This window comes from Nymphalis io, chromosome 11, assembly GCF_905147045.1.
Source record: "Nymphalis io chromosome 11, ilAglIoxx1.1, whole genome shotgun sequence".
NCBI lineage: Eukaryota > Metazoa > Arthropoda > Insecta > Lepidoptera > Nymphalidae > Nymphalis > Nymphalis io.
The window spans coordinates 2,593,173-2,618,065 of record NC_065898.1 but is presented as its reverse complement, the minus strand read 5'-3'; the positions used below and the strand labels follow the sequence as shown (position 1 = coordinate 2,618,065).

Genomic DNA, 24,893 nt, shown 5'->3' with positions numbered 1-24,893 from the left:
TTATAACAGTAGTGCAATTCTATAAGAACTCACTTCATTACTCATCCGTGAAATGTCATAATTATTATGGTAAATGTCGCATATCACTTTATGACATTTTACGACCTAACGTTTTCTGCGGTGAGTTTCGAGTTTTTTACTAAAGAATAGCCCTACAGGTCAATTGACATAAAACGAAAGACGAGTAATCACTGTCACCCTAGTCCAATAGAATCAATGACAAACGCTAGGGCGGTCCCCCTCATGGCTTTCCTATTATTCTTGCCGGTAATGTCATTCCGTTACGAGAAGAAATTACCCTCAATGCGTTGGATTACAGCTGTCTTCGGTGGTAATGACTTTATCACTTCTGTTATTACTTGCGCGATTATTGTGTGTTATTAAATGAAAATTGTATATCATCGCTTTTTATATAAACAAAGTTTTTTAATATATTGTATTCGGGTTTTAAATGATCTGAACAACACATAAAAAGAATCTTTTTATGTATTGTTTTTTATTTTTAAAACAATGTTTTCTGTATTTGTAATTTAGCTTTATTTGTACACACATACACACACACACAATATTGTTGTTTTTAAACGTTTTATTCGTGATCGTTAATATATAGTATACACTTTTAAGCACCCGATTAAACAGCATAATTATTTCAAATAAAATTAATTTAATCGTTTCTCCGTGATATAAAGATAGCTTAAAAAAATATTGAACACACTGATATGAAACTTTTAGTCTATGGTTTGAAGAAATGTAGATTAAAATACTTAATTACAATTAATTAATATTTATTAAATAATGATTCAATTTATGGTTAATCCAAATGTTTGACATGATTATTAAATCATGTCAAATATTCACTTCATAGTAGGTCCTTACATATGAAATTAGCGTTTTGTCGTACTGACCACTTTGATCTGAAATATCTCCTCTTTGGTTAAGAATTCCAAATTTATAAATTCATTTAGCTGGTATTGTGCGCTTATTACCGCACAATGGAAAACATGGAATATCGGTATATTTACGAGTACGAGTTCTACTGTGGCACCAGTGCAACAGAAACAGCTCGAAGGATTAATGATGTGTACGGCGCTGATGTCGCAAAAGAAAACACACGGCCGGAGACCAAAGTGGAAAATGAAGAATTAAAGGCTATTGTGGAAGCGGATCCATCACAAAGCACTTCAGAGATAGCTGCAGGATTCGGGGTAAGTGATAAAACTCTATTAATCCACTTGAAGCAAATTGGGAAAGCAAAAAAACTTGAACGATGGGTACAATGGGCACAATGGCTGATCCCTGGAGACCAGCCAAATCCTGCCCTAAACGAATATTGACTCAGAGAAAGTTACTTGTTAGTGTTTGGTGGACTAGCGCCGGTGTCGTTCACTATAGCTTTCTAAAATCTGGCCAAACGATTACGGCAGATATCTATTGTCAGCAACTGCAAACCATGAAGGAAGAACCAGCTGCTAAAAAACCGAGATTGGTCAATCGCTCTAGGCCACTGCTGCTTCACGACAACGCAAGACCACACACTGCACAACAAACAACCACTAATTTAGATGAGCTACGATTGGAATGTCTTACTCCAATAGATTACCATTTTTCCGGAATTTGGAAAACTTCTTACAAGGAAAAAAATTCAACTCCGATGCGGCAGTCCAAACCGCCTTCAAAGAGTTTATTGAATCTCGCCCCCATGGTTTTTTTAGTAAAAGGATCAATGAACTACCTATGAGATGGAAAAAGTGCATAGATAACAACGGTGCATACTTTGATTAATCAAATATATTTTACAGAAAAAAAATTGACTTTATATTCCTCCCGTACAAAACGCCAATTTCATATGTAAGGACCTAATAATTAACATAAAGATTAGTTACACCGAAAAAACAACAACAATAAAAATCATCTCAAAAATAAAAACAAAATTAAAAATTGTAATTAAGTTTAAAATGAGTTGAATTTAATATAAAGACCTTAAAAATATTTTCAAACCTTATTTAAAATTATGAAAGTCATAAATACTTATATATTTATAAGTCCTAACAATTTAATACTTATCCAAAGCGCAGATTACGACTTTGTAAATATTATATTAATTGAATATAAATAATTAAGCGTTCATCAGCGAGTAGAAAAATCCCTCGGTGGCGGAAATTAAAAAGTGTTCGGCTTCCGGCGGAACTCGGCCCGCTTTAAGTGCAGCGGGAAAGTTTGACCGCGTCGAGAGCGATGCAATCTGGAAGCCTGTTGGGTTCCGTATGTTTCTTAAAGGTTGTTTTAATTACAAATAATATATAAATTAAAAATATAGTATATTTTAAATTAGTATTAGTTGAATAGACTTTAACTTCTACTGGAGCTGGAAAAAAACTCTGGCTTATATAAATTTATCTTTTTTTTAATAAATTTTTGAGAATAATAAAAACTCTATTATTTTGAATTATAACAAGTTGGTATAAATAAAGAAGTAGAAGAAAATACCTACTTTTAATATTTTTTTTATTTTCCTAAACATAATATTTTCATTAAGTCTGTATCATAACAATATCAGGCATATATTTTTAAATTATTTATCTGACAAATTTAACTAGAAGTTTTATTTTTATTATTTAATTCTATAAATTCCTCATTGTATTGTATAATAAAACCTTAAATAAATAAAAGCATAATTCACAAAATGAAGGTAATGAGGTGTCCAGTTATTGAGACCGTGATTGCACTAATGAGACCGCTGGCCGACGAGAGCTTCAAATTGCCCCTACATATTTAATACTTTCGCTTAAGCCGCTTTTTATAACCGCTTTTAAAAACTTCCTCCGCTGCCAATTCGTTAATAGATTTTAAAAATTAATAAATTTACCCAATTCGCGAAACGACCGGTCCCCGTCATTTTACTAATAAAATAACTCGTTTAAGTTCCTTTGATCGGTGCGTTAGTAAAAATGTGACGCGCCGGGGCTAATCCGAAGTGACATGATGCTTATTAGGTTAGTTTGTAACAGAGTTAAAGCGAGCGGCGGCGCGACTCAAAAACTATTTTATGAATAATAGATGGCGCCGGCGGCGACCAATCCCAGGGGACCTGCCACGCCCCCTACCACCCTACGCACCCCCTCTCGGCTCCCGGCACCCCGGCCTGCCTTCTATTCATTAGCACATTACCACCCCTTGGAGTTTGGACACGTGAACCGGTTAGGATGGAAGAATCTGATTTTTACCTCTTTAATTCAACTTGTTACGGAATTTTAGTTTTTGGCTGGTCTAGACATCGCTACTCTGTGATATATTTATATATTCACTTCATTTTATAAATACGGATTTAAAAATACGAATATAAACTGCAGTATCTTTTAAAAATAATTTTCTTATTTCAAAAAAAGTAATAACAATAAACTACGCAATACACTATATTCTATAATCCTAATTAATAACAATTATAAATATGATTACGTTCAAATAAAAGTAATCAAAATAAAATCCAAGAAGTAAAATTGAATTGCGAGTTGGAACAAGGGAATGATGAACCGACGTAACGCAGTTAGTCTGGGAGCTGTGGCTTTCACAAACTGAGTTAGGGAAGTTTGCCAACCTACAAGTGAGCTAATCGACGCTCTTGGACTATGCAATTACGGTATGCAGTTACTACTTTACGTGTATGTGTAGGAATGTATTTACAGACCTATCCTATGTATGTGTGACTCTACCTGTCTATAAAATTGCTTATTTCAAATCTCATTAATCGGACGTATTATTCTGTACAAGATTACACATATGAAAAAAAAAGCTTGAAGTTTGTATTCGTTAATTATATTAAAGATAAAGATAAAACATGTTTTTTTTTTGTATAAAACACAGTTACTTATTGGCTATTATTAGAGGAACCTATTTACATTCAGAAACAAGAACATCTTTACGTTTGATTTATCTCATAAGCGACGATACTAACGTGTTTATAAGAGCTTTAATACTCAATATAATCTTTATTGTACTTTTGTGTGCTCTTTTAACAATCCGTGAGCCCGTTGAGTCTCCGGCGAGAGGGATACTGATGCACTAAGGATACAACCGACAAAAACTATCCCATGTTATTAGAAAGGTATTAAAATTCATCTTGAGGATATTATATACAATAGTTATTCTATTAAAGACTTGTGTTACAGCAATGTAAATGTTTATTTGCTTCTATTTAAATTCAAATATTAGATATAGTTGGCTCATGAAGCATAAAGAGCAAATCTAGAACGAGCTAACGCGTGTATCGTATATAACAGTTTAGTGAACACAATAAAATAAAATATCAAGAGACTTTAAGTGTCGTTCTTTAACTAATGTATTCTTTAATAGCTTATATTATATAGGATAATACACTGGTGGTAGGTCTTTGTCCAAGTTCGTCTGAGTAGGTGGCAACCCACTCATCAGATATTCTACCGCAAAATAGCAGTACTTTTTATTGTTGTGTTCCGGTTTAAAGGGTGAGTGAGCCAGTTTAATTACAGGCTCAAGGATGTAACATCTTAGTTCCCAAGGTAGTTGGCGTTGGCGATGTAAGCGATGGTTAACATTTTTTACAATGCCAATGTCTATGGACGTTAGTGACCACTTATCATCAGGTGGCCCATATGTGGCCCTCTCCATTTAATATTAGCTTATTCATATTTCTCTCTAGAATAAATATGGTGGTCTTGTATACAGGAACAAATATATTTTATACATGTGTAAAATAATCGAAGGTTAAAATTAAAAAAAAAAAGTATTATAGACAATAAATAACTATGATTAAAATTCTTGTAGATATATCTTAAAAATTAAATAATTATTTTTAATATAAGTTAATTAACATTATATCTAAAACTATACGACGTATCATATCATTATTACACTACCTCGATACCTCTACATCGAGGTAGAGTCCCCAAATAAAAATAACTAAAATAACTTTATGAAATAAAAAATGACTTGACTTTATTAATCTATACTAATATAATAAAGAGGTTTTTTTTATATTTGCCGGGAGGGCAAATGACTCTACTCCACCTGATGGTAAGTGGTAGTAGAGTTAAAACGCGAGAGGTAAAGTTTGTGAGGTTGTAGGGGGTAATCTCTGGATACTACTACTTAAACGATTTTGAAAAAAAAATTATCAATAGAAAACCACATTATTTGTGAGCGTCATAGACTATATATTAACCCGAAAAATGAAAAGACTTTTTCGTGGTAGTTTCGTGGGATTTGCAAAGTTAGTTGGAAAAAAAAACGGTCGAATGAAAACGTTTCTTACGAACGCTGCCTTAACGATGAGAGATATATGATTGAGTTCTAGAGAAAAGTTGTAGAGCTTGATAATGCCCACAAAAAGTCAGCGACAGTCAAAAAACAAACAAAAAATTATTTTATAATATATATTAATAATTATTAAAACGTATAAAAAGTCACAAAAATTGCTTTTTTATTTTAAAAAAATTATTTAAATCGTTTGGTAATGTTTATTGGTCATATTATCAACAATTATGAATTCTTATGAAAATAAGTATACTTATCGCCTCAAGTGTTTAGAACAAATAACTACATTTTTACTGTATATAATTTGGACCAATGGTTAAAGAGATAATACGACATAGCCATGCAAATACCACCGCGTTGTAATCTTTTGAGTGATATTTCTATTAGACGGTTTTTCATATAAAACGCGTCAATTTATTTAGAAATATATATATATATATATATTATTTAGAAAAATTGCTTTATTAACAAGGAAATTTTATTTATAAGAAATTCATTTTTTACAGTTTGTTTTTTGGTTCCATAGTTTAAGAGATAATTTAAAATATCAAATACGCGAGACAATTTTATAATGTTCGGCCAATCGATCGCAAGTAAAAATGTTTATCTAATAAATTATTAAATAAAATACATACAGGAAAGTGATTTAATATTTTTTATAAATTTATTCTTTTCTAAAATCGTAATCGTGAACAATTTCTTTATTTTGTAAAAAAAACAAGGCATATATGCGTGAGATTATTATACCTTGTAAAATGTATATGTGTAGTTAAAAGGTCTAAATAGAAGAATTGTTACTTACAAGGATGTGAAGCAGTGAACGGGTACTCCAGTGTGGGCAGGCGATGCTGGTGCGGCGGCAGGCTCGGCGGGCAGTGGTAGCAGAATAATCCACGACCCGCAGCCCCGCCGCTCGCCAGCTGATCACAAATGGAACATTATATATAATTTACATAATTATATGTGAATATTATTATGTATTTTTTTAAAATAAATAAATATTGTAAAACATGACCACGTCGAATGGCGCCAAGAAAGCTATTCTCGATTTCCAGTTATATGACAAATATTTATCCTAAAATCAGAGTTGAAGTACATGTATAAAATAATCGATGGTTGAAATGAAAAAAAAATATTATAGCAAATAAAAAACTACGATTACAAGTCTTGCAGAATATATCTTAGAAATTAAATAATTATTATTGATTATAAGTTAATCAACATTATATTTAAAAGTATACGACGTATCATATCATTATCACACTACCTCGATACCTCTACATCGAGGTAGAGTCCCCTACATAATGATTTACAATTTCAGATACCTGTAACCTTAACTAGGTTACTCACTACTTATCCATAAACAACTAATGACGTTATTCTACAATTATCAACAAAGTATATTAAACATTTTTTCTCTTAACAGTACACACATATACATATTTAATACGAAACATTGCAAATACCGCTCGAAATTCTGATCACGTATAAATATCATTGCTCTCAGCACTCCGATCTAACTACTCACATTAGCATAAAAGTGCAAACAGACCGACACACATTAATAATAACAAGGCGCTGCAACCAAAGGTGTTTGATATCGTGCATAGAATCGCCTATCATTTCAATAATAGCGCAATTGTATCCGCTCCGAACCCCAATAACAGATTGTTTCATCTTAGTTACATAGTTTGATTGAATATTAAGCGGGATGAATGCTATGGATGGCGATGCTTGATAAATGATAACTTTGTTTTCAATTCATAATTTTGCCATCAAAGAAATATATCGTGGTGAGAATTGCAAATGAATAAAATTGTTCTGAAATAATTAACGTATTCGTTTCGATTCTCTCTTTTTACAATAAATAGGATATATATTGAAATTAACTATAGTTTAGTTGTACTTTCCGGACTCATATGAAAGTACTAATCTACTTACTAAGTACTAAATAAAAGAGGTCGAATGGCTCAGTGATGAGGACGTAAGTTTTAAGTGTAGAATGTGGGCTCAAATTCGAGCTTGCTCCGCCGAGTGCTTGGTGATGAAAAGAAATATTATGAGTAATCCTGCATGTGTCGGTTGTAAATATATCACATGTGAACGCACCAAGCAGCGAAGTGGAATCGATTGTTATAAAATTAACAAGTATTTTATATGTCACGTGATCAAGTTGAAATGAATACGTAACAATATGAATTTCAAAAAGCTTCAACTCGAATTTAATCCTTATTAGCGACAGTGCCACCTGGTGGATTAAGCAGCGTGATGGCTTTTCAAATCGATATAATTGAATTGTATTAAGAGCAATACTTGCCGAAAATATTATGACTTACCTCACTTAGAAACATTGCTTAGTGACTTTTTATTTAATTTAATTTAATTTCACTCTTTCTGTAATCATTGATTTGACATTCGAAAGAAGAAGACAGAGTATTGTTTAACAAATCACCCGCTAAACAACGTTATATATAATAAGTAAGGCCGATAGTTTTTTTTTATAAAAATCAGCGTTCGATATAAGCATTGGGTATACACGGGTACCTAAGAAAATCATCTGTAAATCAATCAGTTATATAATTTTTATTTTATGAAATGGAAATAATAAATAATGTTTAATCATTATTTATTAATAAAACATGTTTATTTGTTTGTTCCGTGCATGAATTGAAACTTTTAACAGTTTTTTTTTAGACAGTTTCTATTGACTTACGTATTGGCATAGAACCATCGACGTACAATGGAAGGCACGAGTTTCAGAGGTCTTTCAAATAAAAAATCATTGTATCATTTAGCGAATATATAATAAATATTAAACTAGTACGAGCTGATTTTTAAATTCAATATAATATCTTTTTTGTATAAACAAAACGTTATCTTGAAGAATTTTCAATAAAAACATCCTTACATCAAAGCTAAAGCCGCAGAAACGAGTTATGCTATAATACACGAGCAATATACAACCATATAATACTGCTAGTGCGTAACATCGTGCACTGCGATGCACCAAAGCAATTTGCTGATCGAAATTAATTGATTTATGTGTATCGTGTCCTTTATTGCAATAGTAGTGATGGACCGCGTCCGGATAGCAGGCCGCGCAAAGAGGTTTTATTAATATTTTTACGCAATCGCTAAATAATAATTCATACACAGATAAACAATTATTCGAGCATGAAATTGTACTAAATGATAATAAAAAATAATTGTTTGTAAAGTATTTCAATAATTTCTGACTATTATTCTCTTGAAACACATTGGCATAGTAGTGAAATTATGCAGTACAATCTACTTTTAAATAAATCATCTCATTTGAATTAAAATTACTAGTTCCTATATAATTACAGTTTTTGCTTATAGAATAAATAAATTGATAAAAGGTACGTAGTCATTCAAAATAATCACTATATATTTCTTATTATTAAAGTAAATATTTATCATTCAATGAAGAATCATATACGAACGTTTGTTACATTTATATATATACCAAAACAGAAAATTATATATCGCACACATAAAAAATCAAAATGTATTCCTTCTCTATCGCTATAGTTAGATGAAAACGAACATATTATATATATTCTTACTTCCTATATGATTCATCTTTGATAGTTTTTTACACTAAGTTATATAACTTTATTTGCGAAAGGAATATGACAATGAAATTCAATTGTTCACATTACTAGTGACCCACGTGCGAATTCGCGGCGAGTCGTTTATATAAATGACATTAATGGAGCAATGAATCGACTAAGCGATGCGCGGGCGCATTCGACGCCGCTTATGACGTCAGCGCAATGTGGTGACTTCGGATTTTAACAAACAAAATTTTATATTATAATGTTACAGATATTATTGTAAAATATATTATAAACATGGAATACTAATAACTACTGTTTCATAGTACTTATTTAATTTCATAAATCTAATTGTAGATACAATTTTATAACAAATATTATAAAAAAATAGATTATAATAATATTATTTTACTTGGTGGTACATCAATATTTAGTATTATTGTGTTCCGGTTGGAAGGGTGAGTGGGTCAGTGTGACTGCAGGCACAAGAAACATAACATCTTAGTTCGCAAGGTAGCTCATTGTTGATGTAAGGGATGGTTAATATTTCTAATGACGCCAATGTCTATGGGCGGTGGTGACCGCTTATCAGGTAGAAAATTAGCCCATCACGCTTACTTGTTAATACAAATAAAGATTCTACCTTCAAAATTATTCATAGCTATCAATAATTGCAATCAATCAATCGTTATTTTTTAATTAATATACACATGTATATGTAGGTAAGTATTCGTTTTTTTTTTTAAATCTTTTTATCTACAAACTATGAGCAGAAAAATGTGGAGTCTTGTATTGGTTCATCCTGTCTACAAGCGTGGGGGTTAATCCTCTTATCCTATCCATATTATCGACTTGTTACCACTTGAAGCACACGCATTTTACTCCAACCTTGGCAGCGGGAATTTGATTAAGCCTAAGTTACCTACATTTTATAATAAACATGTTTGTTCTAGGAGTTTTTGTTATTTTTTTTTTAAACGGACGTACAAAATTAATAATTTCAATATCTGCTAGGAACAATTTTATGTATACATTTTTAATTTAATTTAAAAAAAATATATATTTTATATTGATGATAATACTGGTGATCTTCTAACTTATAAAAGCCACGGTAGCAATTCTCAAATTTAGAACAGCGCATATTATAATATAGTGCACAAGTGTGTGCTACGCGGTGTGGCACTCTTTATCCTATCACGTTCACAAATCCGATGGGTTGGCAATCCGACAGGAATATATGAACGATCTGCAACTTTATAAGCAAGCTACTAAAGAAAGTAATTTCATATTATTATAGTTTTTTTCTTCAATTTAATATGATACAATTGAAATCAGGTATGTTTAAAACCTAGTGCATAATATTTGCGGTGTTTATTTTTGTCCACATGTTTTAATATAGAGAACACTGTGCAGGAGTGTATTGGCTCGTCCTGTCTACGCGCGTGGGGCCCAAACCACTAATCCTATTTATATTATTGTGTCATTACCGCATTACACCCACCGCAACATCCGTATCTGCTGCACCAACCTTGACGAGGGAAATTGCATTTTGTTATGCCAATGATATTCGCTATGTTTATGAGCCGAGATGGCCCAGTTGTAAGAACATGTGAATCTTAACCGATGATCGTGGGTTCAAACCCGGGCAAGCACCACTGAATTTTCATGTGCTTAATTTGTGATTATAATTCATCTCGTGCTTTACGGTGAAGGAAAACATCGTGAGGAAACCTGCATGTGTCTAATTTCACTGAAATTCTACTACATGTGTATTCCACCAACCCGCATTGGAGCAGCGTGCTCCAAACCTTCTCCTCGAAAAGAGGAGAGGAGGCCTTTAGCCCAGCAGTGGGACATTCACAGGCTGTTACGGTTATTCGCTATGTTTATGGTTATCTCGATTTCAGGATTGATCGATTAAGAAAATGAAGAGTATAGTGACGACAATAATTTTTGACTAAATGATTAAAAAGTTAAAAGAACAAATTTTGTTTTATTAATATATTATTATTTTCGACATCAATACAAAAAACTAGGCATGCCGGGTGTGCATGCATTATATATCATTACCACTGTTAAAGAAGGTTTTTTACTATCTTAAAGGCTATTTATGATTCCAGACATACGTCGAATATAATCTTGATTAAAAATCATTCATTGTTTTTTTAAGATATAATTATAAAACGTTCTCACACTCGACAAAAACGAGATAGGAATCACACTCATTCAGCTACTTATTTCATTAACAATATAATGAATATAAAACTAAAAGCTTATCATCTATTATTATGAATTTAAAAGAAAAACTTTTCGTTTTTCTAGCATTCATACTTTTTTAAATCGTATTTTAAGGCGAGACTATTGACACCGGTACGACACTTGAGTAATATGTCAAAGGTTCTTTTGAATAATGCCGGTGTGTTCCGTGTGAGAACTGATTTTAATCTTTAAAAAAAAAATCATGTCAATTCAAATGTTTTAATATTTTTCAAATATGGCCAATTTTTTTTTTTTTTAGAACGTCTACGGAATTAATTTCTTAATTCGAAAGGAATAATTTTTTATTGAGATTTTTATAACATTCTTCTTATAATTTGTACTTTGTTTAATGTGAAGTGAATGGTTGTATAATATGCCAGTCTTCTTAGCAGACCATTGATCACAGCAGCCACAGAAATGGAGTGCTATGTCTCTATAGTCTTAAGCCGTAAAAAGCAATTCGACTGAACCAAAGAGAGATCAGTTGCAGGTCCACGGCTTTCGTACTTTTCGAGATCGGTGAGGGTAACACCAATAAATTACTAGCACCAAAGGTAAAGGCTGGCATCGCACAAGCCCTTCGGTGTTGCAGGTGTCTATGGGCGGTGGTAGTCACGTTCAATCAGGTGAGCCTTTTGCTCGTTTGCCCATTATTACACCGAGCTTTGCTCCAATCCAGGAATCGGACCCAGGACTTCATGATCTGTAGCTGCATAAGCTAATCACTAGATTAAAGATAAACTGTTTTTTTATCCTTTAATATAATTAAAATAAATTATTGACAAGATAAAGAAAAATACAATTAACATCTGAATTGAATTCGAAAATGCAAGCTTTACCAATTTAAATTATAATAACGAATCCAATTATAACTAAGTACAACATGAAAGCCACTGCATAATTATCCGATTTGATATGAATTAATCCAATTGATTCATCGAAGTCGAATTGAAATTAAACGATACAAAATGTAATTTCGCCGTAAATTGTGTTTGCGTTCGTTATTGAGATTGAACCCGGTATTTGCTCAACGAATGCTAGCAAGATATATTTAAATTTCATTCGTTCGATTTTTAAATATCGATACATAAAGGATTTTTGCAATTAAAATAAATGACTAGATTTAAGACTGGCACTTAATGTTTTTTTTTAAACTTAGTTATTATATTTAGTATTTATTATATTTAATTTTTTATTAAATTATGACATAAATTTATATGAATGGGAGACACGAAGGTGAAATAAAATATGACATTCCTAATTTAAATGCAGATAGAACGAATGACGTATAAATTCATTCAATCCAATTGAAACAAATTATTTTACGATTCAACCCGCTTGGTATCGAACAAAACAATCAATAATATTTAATCACAGTGCCTCTACAGCTCGTTCATTTAATATCGGAGTTTTATAAAGTGTAATGGAGATCAATTGAACAGTTTAAATTAACTATTAATAACGGACAATGATTCTATCGGGGCGCGACAATCGGATCCGTACAGATAAAAAATTAAACAGACTGTAATAATTATCCAGCCGACAGATTAAAAAAATATTTATATTGTAAAAATTGACATTTTTATATCATTTTTGTTGTTAGAAACAGGAGCTTATGATATCTTATAGCCTATGATGATACCAACTTCAAGCCAAATTCATCCTGCGTATAATAATATCATAGGAGAATTTAATAATATTGGCACACAAAATCGCCCTAGGCCATTTGTTTTTATTTTCTGTTTCTCTAGAATAAAAAATAAATCAATACTGAAGCCTTACTATATGGCAAAGTAATTAACTTATTATAAATTAAATTTAAATTTGAATTTTCCAATAAGCAATAATATAGAACGAATAAAACAAATAATTTCTCTTGCTTTATCTTAAAATTAAGAAACACTGTAGGATATTATTCATTAAACATTGATTAATGTTTGTTATTTGTTGAATACGGTTGGTAAAATTGGATTAAAATTTAATAAAAAAAATGAGTGTTAGCCCTGGGTGTAGCTGTCAGTCACAATTTGCGTAAACGGGTCTCTGTGGCCTCTAATCGGTTTATAGGACGATATGCTGGATATTCCTTTTGATCTGTTTGTATTTTTTGGCATTATACATTAATAGTATTAGATGTACTGTATAATGGAATTCACAAAATCCCTTATAGAAAGTATCCCAAGTAGTCCCAAGTACGAAAAAGTTTTAGTAAGTTTTAAGTTAGTAAATATATTTTACGTATATTTTAGTATAACTTTTATATAACTCATACGAACCACAACTTTTTATAAATCTCTAAAGATTTGGAATTATCTCAATAATTAATTAACATATATAATTGTTTAAATAATAACAGATAATAAAGATGACATTGCGTTAAATTTGTACACAGTATTATTTAATTAAAATTATAACTTTAATAAAAATGTATAATAATAAAAAAATAAATAAAAAAGATCCGACCAAAAATTATTTATGGTATAAATATTTCCTGTGTGTGGCTACCGTAAGAATTCTGATTAAAAAATCTATTGACAGCTAAACTTATATCAAAGTGGATTAATTAAAATTACATAAACAAGATAGACATGAGTTTAAAATCATAATTATCATTACACATGCTATCGATGAAACCTATGTAGGTTCTAGATCGGACTCAAAGCAATTACAATCAATTATAATGCGGACGCAGCGTCGCGACGCAATTGTCGTTTTATTGAATAAAGATCGCTTTGTGCGCGGATGACATTGTGCTATTTTATTACGATTATGATATCTGTGGACTTATATATGAACTTTTTTTTAGAACTAAAGTAAAAAAAATATTTAAAAACGCTTCTTAGGCTGAAGGTTGACAAATTTATCGATAATATCTTTGAAATTATAATTAAGAAATTCTTCTTATTATAGGTGTATATATTAGGTCCTTACATATGAAATTAGCGTTTTGTCGTACTACACTTTGATCTGAAATATCTCCTCTTTGGTTAAGAATTCCAAATTAAAATTTTTAAATTCATTTAGCTGGTACATTTGAGTTTTGAAAACAGTCATTCATTTGTTTTTTCCTCATTATTTTTTTCTTTGGCGTCGCTTATTACCGCACAATGGAAAACATGAAATATCGGTATATTTACGAATACGAGTTCCGTAGTAGAATTTACCGTGGCACCGGTGTTGCAGAAACAGCTCGAAGGATTAACGATGTGTACGGCGCTGGTGTCGCAAAAGAAAGCACGGTACGTTTTTGGTTTCAACGTTTTCGTTCTGGAAATTTCAACCTTCAGAACCAACCCCGGACGACCGTAGACCAAAGTGGAAAATGAAAAGAATTAAAGGCTATTGTGGAAGCGGATCCATCACAAAGCACTTCAGAGATAGCTGCAGGCTTCGAAATAAGTGATAAAACTGTGTTAATCAACTTGAAGCAAATCGGAAAAGTATAAGTATAATTATAAATTATAAGTATACTTTCCCGATTTTGAACGATGGGCAGTCCAAAGCGCCTTCAAAGAGTTTATTGATTCTTGTCCCCGTGGTTTTTTTAGTAAAGGGATCAATGAACTACCTATGAGATGGCAAAAGAGCATAGATAACAATGGTGCATACTTTGATTAATTAAATATATTTTACAAAAAAAAATTGACTTTATATTCCTCCCGTATAAAACGCCAATTTCATATGTAAGGACCTAATATTATATATATTAAGTTGATTTTCAAATGGTACTACTATTTGACCATCCCTGGAGACTCAGCCTAGTTGGCTAATAATAATAATCTCGATATTGAGTCTTATTAATATCTGAGTCACTTTTGGTAACTTTTGCTTAAATTAGCTAATACTCTGCAGTTTCCTTCGCATTCAGTCTGTGACTATACGTCTTATTATATATGATACTTCTGGATAGACTACCTAATGGTGGAATAATTATTAAAATCAGCTCAGTACTTTCAGATTATGTATAGAAGAATAGGTAGAAAGATATATTAAGGAAGAGTTTTAATGATATAATACTCTTGTAGCATCACTTTTCGCTATAGTATTTAACGCCTTGTTGATACACTACAGATAAAATTACATAGATATCGTCTGTGGCGAATACCTTACTATTGAGTGATATGTAATCTTAAACTGATTGCCAGTTGGATACCCAATTTTAAGAAATTAAAAATAATGACTTAATCTCCATTAAAATGCATAAAATGTTATTTTTTGGCGATAGCAAACACTATTGAAAATAAGAAACGAAAGCAAAAGATATATCTACCATACTAAATGAACTAAACTATAACACCTTTACAAGTCATAATGCTCTTACAAAACTGGTGTAATTTTAAACAAACCACTAAGTCTTAAGACACTTATAGGGTAAAACCTGTTAAAATAAAAACAAATTATCGGGAAACACGCGTGTTGCTATATATGTGTGTTTTTTTTATTTATTCAGTGTGGACAAAATAGAAGAACAAAAGATGACGAAGAAGTAGATAATCACAACAAAATTCCATTTCAGCGGCAACGTACCTTTAAATTATAAAATATAACCAAGATCTAAAGTTCCCAACATAATTTGTCGCAAAGTTAATACCCAAGTATCGGGATTCGGGATGCTGTTCTGAAATCGAGTCAAACTGATTACATAATATCAACTTCGGGTTGATAGTCTTAAACAATATTAAGATTATTATATCATGACGGGCTATTTTAAATATTTTATGATATTTCTGTGATATATGGAAGATTGGAATTTTAAGATAATATAAAACGAAATCTTCAGTATGTTTTTTGCATATTCTGATGTGCGGATATTGTTGAAATTATTGATAAAACTGAAATCATAAGAGATACATCAAATAAGTGTATTACTTGATCGTAAAAGGATGACACAAAACTCCGCAATGACATAGTACATATTATTTAGGTTTTTAGTTAAGTATGATATATTTGTTATTATTTTAACTTATCATTTTACTTATCTATGTATATTTTGACTGCCTTTTTGATCTAGTGTCTAAATATAAGGCCGCAAATCCCGTGCTTCAGGGTTAAAACATCAGGTCGGTCCAAAATAAAATTTCTTGAGTGTCACTTGTGGTAGGGATTTGTGCTAGCTCGTCTGGGTAGGTACCACCCACTCAGCAGATATTTTACCGCAAAACAGCAGTACTTGATATTGTTGTGTTCCGGTTTGAAGGGTGAGTGAGCCAGTGTAATTACAGACACAAGGGACATAAAATCTGTGTTCCCAAGGTTAATGGCGCATTGGCTATGTAAGCGATGGTTGACATTTTTTAGAATGCCAATATCTAAGGGCGTTGGTGACCACTTACTATCAGGTGGCCGTGGTACTATATGCTCGTCCGCCTTCCTATTCTATTAAAAAAAAATCTATGGAAGAATCTCAGTAGTAGCCCGGAGTTAAGAAGCACATTCCCGTGCCTCGGAAAGTACGCAAAGTCGTTGGTCATGAGCCTGAAATTTTTCCTGTCATGTAGGATTGCCTTCCTATCGAATTATAAAACTGAGTGCATCTTTATGTTTTTGCGTACACGCTAGTGCACTATGCATTAGCATATATCCTGCGCAGTTGGTTAAAGCTTTGAGATCGGCCGCCTTGGCGGAAATCGGTCAGGAGAATCATCACATTTTGATATTCATTTATATTAAATCAATATAAAGACAACCAAATTCAAATCAAATTTGAACGTCCTATCGCGTGAAATTTTTAAACAAGTATAATTAACTAGAAAAATAATATCAACATACATCAAATTACACATTCAAACAAATATTAGATATATAAATAATCGTATATAGTGCAAGGAATCCAACAGCGTTGGGCAAACAACTCAATTTGTAGTACTTAACTATTCACAAAAGCACATAATACGTGGGCTAGTTTCAAAGCGTGCATATAATTCCACCGGTGGTGGGTTTAGTGAGATCGAGTTAAAGTTAAATTTCAAAGCCTTTTCACCTTCCTCAAACTAAGTTTACGTACTTCGAAAGTTGATGTATTGGAGTTACTAATGTTAACAACAAATAAACGTTTGAATATTTGAAGAAAAACGAATACTAATATTAATACTTGTTACTGAAATTGCGATTATAATTCATCTCGTGCTTTACGGTGAAGGAAAACATCGTGAGGAAACCTGCATGTATCTAATTTCACTGAAATTCTGCCACATGTGTATTCTACCAACCCGCATTGGAGAAGCGTGGTGGAATAAGCTCCAAAAACCTTCTCCTCAAAAAGAGGAGAGGAGAGGCCTTAAGCCCAGCAGTGGGACATTCACAGGCTGGTGCGGTTCACTGAAATTGCGTTACTTTATTATTGTATGATATCTATATTATAATTATATTAACAAATAACGTTTAAATTTATAAATTTATATTCATTAATAAGTACATTTTAAATTTAAATCGTTCGAATAAATCTGATTTTAAACTAGTTTATTAAATTCTACTGAACCATTTAATTGATTTAATTAGTATAAATTTGTTTTTTTTTTAGTTATGTTGGAATTCCAGAAATCTTTTAACGGCTTAAAGGAACATATAATATTAAATTCTCAAACTGTCTTAAGTATCAGGAATTTTGTAACATTTCTATTTTAGAAATAATCGAAGGCCTTTTAATTATTCGTAGCGCTTTCGTAGTGATAGTGTAGATGTATATCATTCGACATGCTACACCGCCATCAGATCCACACATAATTATGTAAGACTTTTATTTCTAAGTGAATTTACATCCTTCGTAGCACTTTCGTAGAGTCGCCGTAGATCTATTAGAAAGACGTCTCAATATTGCGTAATAGATAATATTATTGCGTCGGGCGCCAGCAATTATAATCCTATACATGTCAATTTGAATAGCATTTCAATCTAAGACCTTTTGTCTTTATTGGATTTAAATTGAAACAATTTTATTATAAAACATTATAGTTAGACAAATATGATATGTGAGTACATAAGATTTGAGATAGGTAAAACTACAATGAATATATTTTCATATAATTTATTAATGGTTTTCGAACTTATTAATATATTCTATGAACATTTAATAGTTAAATTAAGTTAATTTATTTACCATTTTTACTTCTTCCGAATATGTCACTATTATTAAAGATACATTCATAACACATGAGTGATATTCTTTGATAATAAGACATTGTCACTGTAAGAAGTACTATATCACTATATAAAAGGCCAATATTCTTCACGGATTCCACACGGAAGGCGTTATCAAAAAAATCTAAATCAATATATATTTCATTTAAATATGCTAATAAATTATACCATATTCTACCAACCCGCATTGGAGCAGCGTGGTGGAATAAGCTCCACAACCTTCTCCTCAAAAGGGAGAGGAGGCCTTAGCCCAGCAGTGGGACATTAACAGGCTGTTACTATGTTAATAAAAACACTTGTCAATCCTTACTTTACTTGATTAAATAATATTTTAAGTCCAAAAATAAAATACTATAAGTCTTAAAGAAAAACAGCAATTATTCTTTGCCTACTATTAGATTATACTATTATTAATGTAAGTAAATACAATTGAATTATTTTCATAAAATCAATGAATGGCTTTCGAATAGTTGTGCCTGTTATTACACTGGCTCAGTCAACCTTCAAACCAGGACAAGGCAATATAAAGTATTAATGTCTGAAGTAAATTATTTATTGAGTGAGTGCTATGATACACCAAGATCGATGCCTTAATACGAGTATTTTTAATTATATTAACTTTGTTAGAGCTTGCAGGCGGAATTTATCTTTTGAATATATGTGTAAAAACATTTTAATTTATGTATGTACATCATAGCGCCGTCATAATTGCGTCGGGCGCCTGCAATTGCATTTCAATATGTCCACTGTAATTGAGCTTATTGCTGGCGGCCTTTTATTGGCCTTTATTGTATTACGCGACTGATTGATCCCGCTTGTTCGATATTCATAATATTTGACATGCAAACGATCCTTTTTAAATAAATGATTAAAATATTGTAAATCGTTATAATAACTTTCTTATTGGTAGTCAACGTGAAAACTATAACCGGTTCGGAAAATACAATAAGAAGAAGCTGTCTTGAGATTGACTTGAGATGAACCAATGAAAGAAACTTTTCGGGTTCTCTTGTTTTTTACGTTTAATCGATTACAATTTTTACTATATATGAAATTGATGTACCTATATAATCATGAATATATAAAGAGTCTATCTTTTTAAACCTTTTGCTATAAGCCAACGCTTTCTTTCTATAAAAAAGGGTATTGTCATTTACATTTTTTTTATTATATAAATAATTGTAATATTACATGCATATTATCTCTTTAATTCACCGTTATCCGTCACTTTATCTTATATACTTATCCTTAAGTTCATAATTAAAAACCTTTGATTGAATGCCAAGTTTTTATAAGATTTTCATAAAAAAACAATAGGTCACATTTTTTAAATAAAAATCAACATAGTTTCGATTTATGTCACTTATATTTAGTCAATTTATTTTTATATTTTTTTAAATAATAAGTATAATTTAAATTTAAGTGTTTTAAGTTTTATAACTATCTAAATTACTTTTAAAATATTATTCTATTCAGATACAGTTATATAAATATAATAAATAAAATTTCTTTAGCACAAAAAGTTTGTGCAAAATATTAGCTCAATCAGATGGAACTAGTTTTAAGCTTCAGTCGCAAAATTCAACTGATACCCAGGTAGATAATAGTATACTTAAATAAAAACATTTTAAATTAAAATAAAACTACAAAAAATCACTTGTATGTAACTATTTTAAACCAATTTACCTTATTAGCGTCTGAAAATATTTTGTTGCGTTGTGGGCGGGAACTTTTCCCGCCTTACCGCGTGCGAGAAAGCGCGGTCACCGCGCTGACATTATCACCGTGCGTTCAGAAACACGCAAACACTCGCGCGCCAGACGAGCGACTGGCGACCGACACCGCACTCGCCGCGAATACCGAACTGCGAGTAATCGTTCAGAAACCGCCCTCGCCAAACATAACCCCACCCGCCGTAAAGAGCATTTTAGCACGCGCCACCCCCGCTCCCGCGCCCTGATTTAATAGCGAACGCGGGCACTGATTCACTTAGCGGAACGCAACTACGAACTCCGTCTCACTCGCTCCTGTTTTGAAGTCAATCTACACAGTAATCTTTCTCTTTCTCCCGTGCATACACAAGACGAGCGGAGGAACGAGACGGCGACGCGGTCGCGGACACTTCTTTCTTTCAACTCGATTTGCATGCGGGGGTCGCTCAGCAAACTTTATGTCCTCGTTTCGTAAATTATTTATACGTTTGAAAATACTTTTAACGTGCTTGGGACACCGAAAAAGATTGCGAGTGAATGCGAACGAGATAAATTAAGTGACCGGCCGGTCGGATTACAGCGCGGGACGCGGCGATGATAATCAAATTTGTACTTGTTCTCTGATCAGTTCTGAAACTTAATTTTGATGTTACTCGATCCGTTCCTTCGATATAAATCAAATTGACGTCAACTTTTCTTTCAAGTTAAATTACAGTCGCCACATCTGTCAATTCTAATAAATATCATTTAATAATGTTTCAATTATTAAAGATATTTGCAATAATATAAAAATAAAATTAAAAAACTCTTGAAAGAATAAAAAAGTTTACTTTAACCAAAATGAATTGCTTTAAAATTATCTTAATGATATCGCAGTACATATTTTATATTAATCAAACAAACACACAAAGAAAAAAAAATGTTTTTTCGGAGTACCTTCGCGGGCGCACACAGAAGACTTTTTAACAATCGGATCAATGTTTTGGAACGCAAGGACAAACATAACAAAATACTTTTTTATTTAAAATCATAAATAAGAAAAAGATTTTAATAATCGATAAATCCTAGATTTTTGTCACGATATTTTCTTTCACGGCCGAGCAGGAGATATCAAATTAAGTACATAAAAACTCAGCGGTGCTCACCCGAACTTGATCTTTTTTTTATAGAATAGGAAGGCGGATGAGCATTTGGGCCACCTGATGGTAAGTGGTCAGCAACGCCGTTATATTGGCATTGTAAGAATATCTGATAAGTGCACCCACTCTGGGTAAGTACCACCGGTACCTACCTAGACTAGCTCGCACAAAGCTCTACCACCAATAAATCTTACGTTACCTGCCACTGGACCACTAATCCACCATCTCAGAGTACGTTCTTACAAATCTAAAACATCTGTATCATTAATAGAAAGAAAAGCTAAGGATACGGGTTGTAAAACTGAAACTCAATTAGTTCCCGCCTAAAATTAATTCTATTTTATCTGTGTTTCAGCCACTAACACACCTTATTGGTCTCAAATTCCCAGTTCAGTTAACCTATCCAATTAGCATTATTGCATTATCTGTGGTAGAAACTAACTTCTAATGGCGCTCGTGACCCCTTTAACAACTAAAGTTATACTGATGTTTCGTTCCTGGACTCTACTATAAAAGCATAGACAATGTTTAATATTTCAATTGAAAACAAAATGAAATAGTGTAATAGTATAAACAATATATAACCTAACAACATAACAGTAGGAATTTATACCTATATCATTAACTATTTAACTTCTTTACTTATATGTGTATTTTTCAATAATTTTATTGTCATTTAGGTAATATATAGTTAGGTACAGACTTGTACTAATTCAATCTCTAAATTGAAATACAATCTTTGTGTAGGCTCATTATGTATGGTACCATCCACCACACAGTAGTGGAAGAAGAATTACAGACACAAGGAACACAACATTATCGATACCATAGTTGGCGGCACATTGAAGATCTAAGAAGTAGATAAAAACTATAAAGTGTGTTAAAACAACATTTTAGTTAAAACGTTTTCTTGCAATAATATATATATTTAGGTGATAGTGTCAACTGATTATCTTTCTAACTGATAGTCTTCAGCTTTCCTCATCAACCCGAAGATTGCGATTTCAACCCGTCCTAGCAACAGTGATTTTTCGTGTGCTTATAATTTATCAGCATTGGAGCAGAGTTACAGGCATAGGAAAACTTCTCCTCAAGAGGAGAGAGGCTTCGACTTAGGCTAAGAGGCGTTATTTTATAATTTTCTTCTCAGATAGTAATATATATGCCTGAATTATTTTTACTATTTCTTGGAACTATTTTCAAGGAAGAGCTGTGCACAGCTTGTACATAAGCTTAACATGCGGAACTTCACAAGGTCCTTCCACGTCTCTATGTACCTATTCATGTTTAGTTTATGAGAGTTATCAATTCATTTTAATATGGTATTTGTCAATTAAGGTGAAAAAAAAACCAGCGTCCTGGGAGCTTTCATGGTATGCGCTACGCTAAATATATTCATACGAATATAATAATGATGATGCAATTTTTTCTCTCATGCAGTTTAAGTAAAAATAAAAGCAATATACCCGGAGCGGGTATAGCGGGATACGTCCCCAGTATTAATGGCTAAATACAATTTTAGATACAATATGTTTTCAACGTATGTCTTGTTTGTAGGTAAAGTAAAGACATACGTTGCGATTCTAAATGCATTTTAATAAACAATTATCTAGTATGAACGTAAAGAAACACTGCTTGATTGTACAAACTCACTCAATCAAATTAAAGATTTGTATACCTTGCATTAAAAAAGCTACGCTGGAATAAAGTAACTCACATATCATACAAACATGAAACCTGAAAACATTGCACTCCATCTTTGGGCAGTCGTGTTAAAATAGTACATATTTGAGTGACTTCAAGTTATTATTTCGATATCTTAAAGTTTACACGACATTTACTAATTATTAAATATAATGACTGCTTTTGTTATATACTTCCATAAGGGCAATTTCGCATCAGATTTTGAACGTATGTACCTACATTTTCTTAATTTGCCATAGATAAGTGTAATTTATCAACACCAACACCGATTTAATTATTGAACATCTACCTGGCAAATAAAAACCAATTACGAAAAACATAGAACTTCCCAAATATTTCGGTTGTAACGCTATTCAATCGTTTTATTATTAAATACATTTCTTTTTTATACAATTATTATGCTTAATGCTCTATTGTTTCTTTAATTTAACTATATAAATTAATGTCATTATATTTTTCCTTGTCAAGATAAACAAATGTTATTTTCAAATGTCATTAACAAATTAAACTAAGGCAATCCTAAATAAGCTGCTTACAAATCACAATGCCGATTTAAAATGTACTCTGTCTTATTCTTACGACGTTTGTTAACAGAAGTCGTTGCATTTTGAACCTTATGAGGTTCAACACAAGCTAACTAGGATTAAAGGAAAAAGATTTTCAACAATAAACAAATCTTTGGTGAGGTGTAAGTGACAATAAAACGAGAGCTTAGCTCTCGGGGCCGTCTTGAAGTGGAACGGTGGAGGGCATGTGGAAGGGGGGAAGGAGGAGTCGTACGTCTATCTCTCTCTGGCGGGTCGCGAGTCGAGTCATCCGTTTTATTTCTTGTTTGTCTGTTGTGCCGTCCCCATTTGCTACATAATTTATTTTGAGCGAACCGCATTTAAAAAATTGCCGTTCGTTCATATTTAGGCGGCAAAATGGAGTTTGCGGACATCGAGCAGTCGGAATGAAAATAATATGGTAAATGATTTCATTTGAACGGTCTTTTCATAATCGTCAGCTTAATGGCGCGTAAGGCAAGACGCCATTGTCAGTTTCTATTTACGCTGAATTTATTTCGCAGCTTTTTATTTCCTTCGGTTTTATCGTTTAACTCCATACATATTTAATATTCACTTTGTTTGTTCTCGTTGATACAATGTCTTTTATTTTTGTAATTAATATTTAATATTCAAATTTAAATTGTTTAATTTATTAAATTAAATAAGTAGGTATTTACAAAATAATACAGCATGTCATAGTGCTACTACACATTTTTATAAAAGCAACATTTATTTAAACATTGCTTAGATAAGCAATGTTCAAATATAGGTATATTGTAGTTATGTTGGAAACACATTATGTTGAGCACATGCCATTAATAATTATATTTAAGACCTATACCTAAATCTATAAACGATAAATTAAAAACCGAGCACGTTAAATCATTTAAAAGTAGACATGTTAAACAAGTATTTAACGTAGTAAGTATAACATTAATGCCTTAAGTTGATCAAAATTTCAACTTAAACCGAGTTATACATTATTATTAAGACAAATTAATCCCTAGATCAGCTTCGCTTAGTTAATTTTTCATGCTTTGTAATTTAAGACAATCTGTGGAGTTACTACCACAGATAATAATAGGCAAATAATATCTAAAAACCTTCTTGGCTCTCGCCTCAAATCATTTTGATGAATATTATTTTCATAATTCCGTTCCTTTATTTTACTCATTGTATTCAATAAATTTTTAAGTAAATGACATTAACAAAAAGATTTTTTATTTTATTATTGACAAGGGTAATACTTATACAGTTCAATAAAACTTAATTAAAAATCGAATCGAATGATTCTATTTTTGTCACTTTTTCTTGTAGTTTCGTATTTTTAGCTATCCACGCACAATTCATAATAATTTAGTAATATTTTCTTCTAAGAAGTGGTTAGAGCCACTTGATTAACTTACTATTTATATATTATAGTAATAGACATTAACCCTTTAAAAATATTAAGCGCTAATGCGCCGCAATAATTTAATAATTAGTTAAATATTGATTTCACTCTTTCTGTCATTATTCAAAAGAAGA

General features: G+C 31.8%; 1 protein-coding gene across 1 annotated transcript in view; it reads right to left on the bottom strand.

Moving 5' to 3' along the window:
* LOC126771678 (uncharacterized) overlaps positions 1-20,116 on the bottom strand; it is a 75,424-nt gene extending 55,308 nt beyond the window's left edge. Inside the window, exons 1-2 of the mRNA XM_050491691.1 lie at positions 19,950-20,116; positions 6,092-6,209 (exon numbers count right to left, since the gene is read on the bottom strand). The gene's annotated coding sequence lies outside the window, so the exon portion shown is untranslated. The remainder of the gene's footprint in view (positions 1-6,091; positions 6,210-19,949) is intronic.
* Between the last annotated feature and the right edge of the window lie 4,777 nt (positions 20,117-24,893).